Consider the following 9,830-nt stretch of genomic DNA (forward strand, 5'->3'; position numbering starts at 1 on the left):
GTTAAAAGGTGCGGGAACCCAGAGTGTTCAGGCTTCCAGGTTACTGACAATATTTCTCGGTTTTGTGTACATTATAGATTTCAATACAACGATGCAGCACAATATCAAAAAAGCAATTTGCATTAATAACACTCAGGCAGATTTATAATGAAGGTTCAGCTTCCTGCAGTCACATACTCAGCCGTAAATGTGTGACTTGGGCATCCTCCAACACTAATGCTCATGAACTCCATCATACCAAACATCCACAGGCTTCCATTAGAGCGCTCAGGATCCACCATCAGGATTTGTTAACTTCAGCAGTCAAAGGTTGAACAGTTTTGTGGTGAGTGAATTCTGCCATTTTTAGTTTTTCGAGGCAATTTATGGAACTAATCCAGAATTGCAAATGGTTCATTTGGGAAGTCTACCATGACAGGTAGGTTCAAACGATAATTGAATAGAAATGTGTCTTGTGTGCTGGCAGGTTTTGTTTGGAAAGCACAACTGAGTGTCGCTATTTCTTGCTAGATGGACAGAAGTTACTAAAGACTAATTGTCTACATGCATCAATGGTTAATTTCCATTTAAAGTTAAGTTTGTGGAACGAAAAATTGCACATCAAGTGTGACCTGCAGTGCCATGATTATTAGGATACACAAACAATAATACCTTTATAGTTTAACACACATTTGAAAGACATTACAGTGCCCCATTATGGGTGGTGAAAGGCTCATATTTTGGTTTTGGGAGTCCCCAACAATAGGTTGACATGCATGCAAGGTCAAAATAAAATAAATAAATAAAACACCTTCATTGTCTTATAATATGCATTTAAATTTACCTTACTCGTTTAACGATTCATTTTTCCAAATCCCTCCTTTGAGTGACGCTAATCTGCTGTGATTGGTCGATTGAATCATGCCTGTGATGCCTGATAAAGCAGTGTTTGTGAACGCAGTGCTGCTTTGTGTACAGCGTTAACGTGGAAACCGCTATTTTACGCTTCAGAAGCGGCATCTTGTGGCAAAGAATGACCATTTCATTCAGACCAATGCGAAGAGACCAACAAGTGGGCGGGCAATATGCTAATATATGATGTTGACGTCAACATGAAACGTCTTGGGATTCGTTTTAAAAACGACTCGTTTCGATGATTCAGAGTCGACTCTTTCTTTTGAGTGACAATAACTTTATGAACGTAACCTTTTTTATTTATTTATTTATTTATTAACAAAGCCTTTACAAATGAAAGGAAATGTAATTTAAAAAATGTAGTTAGGTGACTAGATAACCACCAGTGTAAGGTTACTTTGGAAATGCAATAGGTTACAGCTAGCAAGTAACCCTATTTATTATGTAACTGGTAGTGTAACTATTTCAGTTACTTTATTAACGTATGTAACTGATTAGATTTATTTACTATAGTTATTCATTTTCATCACTTCATCACTTGAATTAAGATTAGAAAAACGTCATTTTAAAACACAGCCACCAAAACATTTAAAAACATATAGTTTAACAGCTATGATACTGTTTTTGAAATCAAATCTTTGCATAGCTGACAGGAAACACTGACATCTAACAACGACTTGGAGACAAAAAACAAACAAACATTTAATTAAAAGAAATAAAGCATATACATAAACCCAAATAGTACAGTAAATAAAACAGTTACTGAATAAGCATGTGTCCTCCGCATCCTAAACTCATGACACATTGGGAAAATAAATCAATTAAATGTGTGTGTGTGTGTGTGTGTGTGTGTGTGTGTGTGTGTGTGTGTGTGTGCTCTGTATAATGTCATGGGTATGACACAGGTATTACAAGGAGAGGGTGACTTATGAAGACATAACCCATGTCCCCATTTTTCAAAACGCTTATAAATCATACAGAATGAGTTTTTTTGAGAAAGTAAAAATGCACAAAGTTTCCTGTGAGGGTTAGGGTTAGGTGTAGGGTTGGTGTAGGGCCATAGAATATACAGTTTGTACAGTATAAAAACCATTTTGCCTATGGGATGAACCCACTTTTCACACTTTTGTGTGTGTGTGTGTGTGTGTGTGTGTGTGTGTGTGTGTGTGTGTGTGTGTAAATGTTCAGATGTAACCTCGTTTGTAATGGTTTACATTTTCATATGTATAACTGTGATTTAATGACAATTTTTTTCTCAGTAACTGTAAAAGAAGACTACAGTAATATATACTAGTTACTCTCCAACATTGATAACCACAGAGAAACATGAAAAGTGCCAGGATCATCCGGTTGTTATACTGTACAGTACAAAGGTTCATTAGCACAAAAGAAACCAAGAGATCCACTTATTAGCACCAAGCCCCTAGTGTGAGTCTAGTCACTCATGGAGATATCACAGATGGAGAAAGTCATTTGATCTCTATCATCTTTAAACACTCTCATTACGCTGTCTTATTATTTTTCTATCATATTTGTTGATTTAATGCACTTATTTGTACTTCTGCAGATTCAAAGTTGCAATGCCATTATTGGTCACATTTATCTTGGATTAAAACTGTTTGTGAAGTTTAACGTTTAAAGTCTTGGTTGAGGGTGGAAACAATGATAATATATATATTAAAAGGCATTTTAACAGTAACAAACTAAATATAAATACAAGTGTGCTTGAATGTGATGTTTATGTAAATAATTAAATAAAAACAAAAATTAATATTCAAGGAAAAGTAAATAAAAATGTTTACTTGAACGTGATCTGTATGTACAGAAATAAATAAATACATACATACATGCATACAAGTCTGCACCAATGTGATTTTTATGTATCTATATAAAAAATAAAGTGGCCATAGATGAAAAATGATATGCAGTTTTGAAAAGGACAGTCATTCAGCTAGAGGCAGTATAATGCTGAAAAAGGCCTGACATAGTAACCTAGCAGGCTGTTATATTCGCTCGACTGATAGAGCAGAATCACAGCTTTACCAGTCAAACTGCTGTAATTATAGAGCAAATGCTCCAACACTGACAGCTGCTGAATTGCTCACTTAATAAGAAGTTTTAGCTGAAAAAAATGAGGGAGTTAAGTCCTTGCAGATGGTTTATAACTCTCAGAAACAAATACTCCATAAAATCAAACATCATTCATTTTTAAAAGCGCAGATGATGATGATGCTCTCTCAGGAGATTTTTAAAATGGTTTATAGTCGAAGACGTTTACAAGAACAGACCGCATAAGATTTAATTCCAATGCATTTATTCTGTCACACATAATTAATATACATTAAGTGACCCAAACAAACAAACATATTTGCACACTTAAAGTCACACTTTCAAATGTCCAGATGTGTTGCAATATGGAAGGCATTTTCTGCCAAATTTAAATAAATAAATGAAATGATTAAAATTAAAATTAAAACCAGATTAACTATTTCATTACAGAAAACTGTACGCAAAATATGTGACAAAATTGAGAATGAAATTAAATGATTTCATTTTCACGGTGACATACCTGTCAAATTGAAAAATAAAATGCAATTGCTGATTTCACATTTCATTTTCAATACAGTCTCGAGGCAAGACTGCCAATATTAAAATGAAAAGCCAAACGTGAAAAAGAAACTACACATAGCTTTACAAAGCTCTTTATTAACGCTCACGCAATAATAGTGACACAATTCAAATTTAAATGTAAATTTTACTTGTCATTTTAATTCCTCTTTTATTTCACGGTTTTCATTTTCGTTTTCATTTTCAAAGATAACCTGCATGCAAATTATATGTTAATGAGTGGGTGTGGCTTATTCAAGTAACGGCGCTAGAGACAATCGTCGAAGTCTCGTGTGCATGAGTTGAATGGTGGTTGAAACAATGTGTGAAACGACATTAAAATGTGAATATATTGTAATCGAGACATGGCGAATCTGTTAGTGAGCTTTTGCGGGAAGCTGCTGCAGCATTAGAACGTGGAAGAAACAACCAGCCTGACCAGCATGCGTCAAACCCTCGACCCACTGCAGTTCCTCGGCCTGAGCCTCCACGAGACTCCCCGGAAAATCTGCTGTCTGCTGAGTTTGTGACGGCTGCAAAATGTCCAAGTGTATCCAAGATTAGGGGTGCTCCGATCACATCGGCCGATCGTTAATGCGCATCTCGTCAGTAAAGCCGGTTCTCTAATCAGCGGTTAATTCCATCAGGTGCGTGATTTCACATAGAGCAGCTGTTACTACACAGAGCCGTTGTTGACTAAGAAGATGCGCCAATAAACGCTGAAAATGAACGTGGATTTGCGCATGTTCTCAGTTAACAACGGCTCTGTGTAGTAACAGCTGCTCTATGTGAAATCACGCACCTGATGGAATTAACCGCTGATTAGAGAACCGGCTTTACTGACGAGATGCGCATTAACGATCGGCTGATCGTGATCGGAGCACCCCTATCCAAGATAGATTCAACTAGTAGCAAAATGAAGTCATTATCATCCGAAATGTTTCCTAGCTGGTTTAATTCTGCTGCTATACTGGCCTTAACCGCCATTATAGCTCCTCCACGTAACAATGTAATTGAGCCACACCCACTCATTAACATATAATTTGCATGCAGGTTGTCTATGAAAACAGTGAAATAAAAGAGGAATTAAAATGACAAGTAAAATTTACATTTAAATTTGAATTGTGTCACTATTATTGCGTGAGCGTTAATAAAGAGCTTTGTTAAAACTGTATGTGTAGTTTCTTTTTCACGTTTGGCTTTTCATTTTAATATTGGCAGTCTTGCCTCGAGACTCTATTGAAAATGAAATGTGAAATCACCAATTGCATTTTATTTTTCAATTTGACAGGTATGTCACCTTGAAAATGAAATCATTTAATTTCATTCTCAATTTTGTCACATATTTTGCGTACAGTTTTCTGTAATGAAATCGTTAATCTGGTTTTAATTTTAATCATTTCATTTATTTATTTAAATTTGGCAGAGAATGCCTTCCATATTTGCAATAGATAGTAAATGATCAAAAAGCAAGTCTCGTCTGTGCTGTGCTCAAATGCTACTTAATTTTTGTTAACTTTTGTTGTTGCAAACTGTGCTTGAGATCTTTTTTTTTTTCTTTTTTTTTACAGCAAATTCCACTTGGTTTAGGTTTTTTGTATTTGATGTAGAAGCTCTGAGACACTTAAGTGCGACTTAAGAATGCAAATATTACATAACACTTAATAGTTCCGGTGATGTGATACTGGGAAGCTCTGTCAATCAAACAGTGATGTTAGTCTGCCACCTGCTGGTCAATTAATCCAATCATTTGAAATATATGACGTGGAAGATGGATTTGTTTTATTTTGGGATTCCGTGCCCTGTTAGCCTATTACTGGGTAACTAATTTCAGTGCATTCACGTGAGGCTTAGGTTAAGCCGTAGAAACAAGGATACACATTTGAGGAATACGGGGGAGAATATAGGCCTGGGACACATTCTTCTAATGAACTGGTTTGACTACTTCAGTAATTTCCATGAGTACAAATCTTGACGTTTAAGCATACTTTATAACGATATTCTACATGATACATGAAATTCTAGGTAACTGTGTGCTTTAAATTTTTTATAGCAACAGTTTGGACATGACCCTTTTGTATTCTAACAAGCCAGCTGAACACCTTTGACCTTGAGCCAAAAACTCATCACCAAACACCAATGACTTGTACATATGGTTACAGTAATTTTAGACCAAAACCTCCAATACTGTTTTCATAAATTATTATTATTATTTGCCATGTTAGAATAGAAAAGGGTCCTGTCCAAACTGTTGCTATAAAATTAAGCACTTTTTCTAGAATAGCATGACATGCTTAAACATAAAGATTTGCACTCATGGAAATGACTAAAGTCAAACCTGTTCATATGAAGGGGTGGTCGAATACTTTTGGCAATATAGTTTATCTTTTTTTTTTAGCAAGTGTTGATGCTTTGTGCTGTAATGTAATGATGCAATAATTAAACTTGCCGTTATGTGAGGGAAAAAAAGTACATTTTCAGCAATTTTTTATTTTTGGGTGAACTCCTTTACTCACGTCACATTACACACACACACACACACACAGCTCATTTAAAAGATGGAACAGGCCACAAAAACGCTGAAACAGGTATGAATGGCATCGTTTAATTTGTGACATATTTTAAACATTCCTTTCTCAAAGTTTCATATGACAAATGTACAGGAACCATTATTTTCACTTATCTATCTATCTATCTATCTATCTATCTATCTATCTATCTATCTATCTATCTATCTATCTATCTATCTATATATTTTTTCTTATGTTATTGCTTTAAGATGCATTGGTTGGATATGTCCATTAAAGCATGACAATACATTCATATACGTGTTACAGATGTATTCAGTAATGGTTTATAGTACCTAACTTTACATGAAATATTGACATTTATATTTTGATCATCATACATTTATTATTATAATCACTGTCATGAATCCCACATCACATTGAGGTCACAGTGCATGGGGTCGCAGTTCATACACGTATTGAATGTGTGTGTGTGCACTTAATTTGTAAGTTCCCATACAATCCACAATATGTAGAAGTACAACAATTATGCCGTCTGAATTTGAATTGTTAAAAAAGTGATTCATAAACAGATATATGATTATTGTGTTGGTAGACAGAGAATGTGTGTGTGTGGGTGTGTGTGTGTGTGTGTGTGTGTGTGTGTGTGTGTTTGTGTGTGTGTGTGTGTTAATATACAACAAAATCTCAAATCAAGTCTAATATGAAGAGCCCAGCAGTTCAACTGATGGTAAATCAGACATGATCAAAGCATCTTGAACATAATGTATGTATAAATTATGACTTCCAACAGCTGTAAAAGTCTGCATTGTCAACATGTGCATTATAGGGTAAATCCTTCATAACCTGTCTAAAAAATGTCCAGGTTAAAATTCACCCCCAAATTAAATAAAGATATTATACTTTGCATAAAGAAAATGAAGTCTATTATTAAGAACCAAGAGTTTTTATACACAATTATACACATTTCCCGTGAATTCATATTATGTAAAGCATTATATATATATATATATATATATATATATATATATATATATATACATACATATATATATATATATATATATATATATATATATATATATATATATATATATATATATATATATTTGTTTATTGACAATATATTTGACAATTCAGACATTTTTCATGCAGTTCTTCAGAAAGAAAAAAATGTGAAGATAAAAAATTGAGAATTGTGAGATAAAAATCTGCAATTTCTTTTTTTCTTTTTTACTTTTTTATATAACCCCCCACCCCCAGGATTCAGAGGGCAAAAAGTCTTAATTAGTATTTTTTTATTTTACCCTTTGACAGAAAAAAAAAAAAAAAACAGACCTGCAAGATGTAAAATAAAAATTCTGTGGAAAAAGGTCAGAATTTTGAGATTTAAATTAAGAATTTTGGGGGAAAGGTCGGAATTGTGAGATAATAGTCACAATTATATTTAAAAGTCTCAGATTTTCTCGGGTGGAGACTGGCTTCAATACATTATAATTATAAAATAATTCAAAATGGGAAGTGGGTGCCATTGAAACAATGAGAGTTTGAGGGGGAAATGTGTTTAATTCTCTTTAAATCAATGTCACAAAAACAGACTTCATATGCAAAATACAACGTTAGCCTGTGATTTGGGGTGAAATATACACATTTAGACATGTTTTTGTGAGATTTAACCCAATTTTTTATTACAAAATGGCACTAGAGAATATTCATCTATGCTTGGTTTTGTTCTTTAAATGTTGCAGTATCAGTCAGAAATGCATATAGATGAAGTGTCTGTGCGAAAAGTCAAGAGAAACAATGGTAAGTGTCTCTGGATGAAGGTGAGTTTGGAGGATCCACAAGACGTGCTCAAACCAAAAACTCGTCTTCCTCTCAGAAGTCCTCTCAGAAGTTCAAGGCAGCTCGTTAGTCTGTGTTTGAGGAGGACGCTAATGCCCTGGAGAGAACAGTCACATCCTCCCTGCATAGTGTTCACTACGAGTCCACATCCTATTGCTATTTCACTTCCAACATTCAAAAAAAAATGATCGTTGCGGTGCTTATATTACATGAACTCAGTTCTCCCGACACAAAAACAGCTGTGGATTTCCACAATCTTTGAGTCACGTTTGGATCCACATGATGGGAAAACATCTCTGAGGAGGTTTGGTTCTGTAGCTGCCGTGTCCAAAGATCACCTCAGTGGAATGTCCCACAATGCACTGCAGTCGCAGGCGTGTGCTGATGGTGGCTGTGTTCACACTGCAAAAAATTATCTTCCTTTGTGTTTTTGGCTCGTTTTCTAGTACAAATACATTCTTAAATCAATCGCAATCATTTATTTGAGAAGCAAAATGACTTGCAAAATGAAACATTTGAGTTTTTCCTTAAAACAAGAAAAAATTACGTGGCAAAAAAAAAGATAAATTTTTCCCTTAAGTTAATTTTTCCGACTGGCAGACACTTGAGTTTTAAGCTTAAACTTACTTAATTTTGAAAGAAAACAAGACCTAATATTTTAATAAACTAATATTAAAACAATAGGTAAAATCTGCCAATGGGGTCAGAAAATAAGATTTCTGACTCTAAAAATTATTATTATTTTTTAATAAAACAAGACTTAAAAGGCCTACATTAAGTCACTTTGCATCTCAAATCATGTTTTCTGAAAATGTAATTATTATTATTTTTTTGTACATATGTTTTCTTATTTTAAGCAAAAACTCACTTTATTTTGTTTTGTGAAAAAATCATCAAAAGCGAGCGAGTTTAAGCTAAAAAAATAGTTTTCTCTTTGAAATAAGTTTATTTTGCTGAGCCCACAGGAAAATATTTTTTTCTTGTTTTAAGCTTAGACTCACTTAAGTTTGATCAGTTGTTTCAGAAAAGTCATCATTCTGCTTCTCAAGTCTTTACATATATATATATTCAAAATTTAGTTCTGTCATTTTTTTCTGAAAACAAGATTTCATATCTTGTTATTTTGCTTCTCAAGTAAATGTATCTTGATTTAAGAATTTTTTGAAATTTGTACTGGAAAAATAGTCAAAAATACAGAGGAAGAACCAGATTTATTATTTTTTTTTTTTTTGCAGTGCGTGGATTGTTCAGATGATGGACTGTCCGAAGATCTTCCCCTGATATGCACAAATACAAACACAAATACACATAACACACACGTCTGACAGAGGAAAGCACTTCTAGTTAACTCCCAATAGCTCACTCACTTGCTTTAAAGTACTAATTTCTACATTTCACAATGAAAGAGCCCCTCAAGAGCATAAGACCAGACCAAAACCACCAGAAACCACAGCACAGATGCTCATCTATAAATAAATATGATTATTAAATGTCTTTATAGGCAAGTTTATATTCACAGAGCCCTCAAAGAAGCTACAGCAAAACCTCCTAAAACCATGAAACAGGAACATTGCTTTTTGTGATTAAAAATACACAGATTCTACAATTTATATGCAAAACAAAATTATTCATTATCAGTATTTATGTCTGTTTTTCTAAAATATCTAAATATCATTAAAACAAAATTTGAAGTTGATTTTTCGTACAGTCTTAATATCTTCAAGTATTCAAATTTGAACCTCAGTTTGTTTGTTTTTTTTTACTTTTTGCAATGGATGACGTGCAATTCTTTAATTGCTCTTGTATTTTGAAATATTCTTCTTCCCTTTTTCAGCATAAATCTAACTCAATTAGGTCAGGTTTAAGCTTAAAACAATTTGCCATTTGCCATTAATAACTCAAAGTCTTAATACCTTAAAGTATTTGAATTTGAAATAGATTTTTTTTGTATGACAA

The sequence above is a fragment of the Carassius carassius genome, chromosome 27, assembly GCF_963082965.1.
Source record: "Carassius carassius chromosome 27, fCarCar2.1, whole genome shotgun sequence".
NCBI lineage: Eukaryota > Metazoa > Chordata > Actinopteri > Cypriniformes > Cyprinidae > Carassius > Carassius carassius.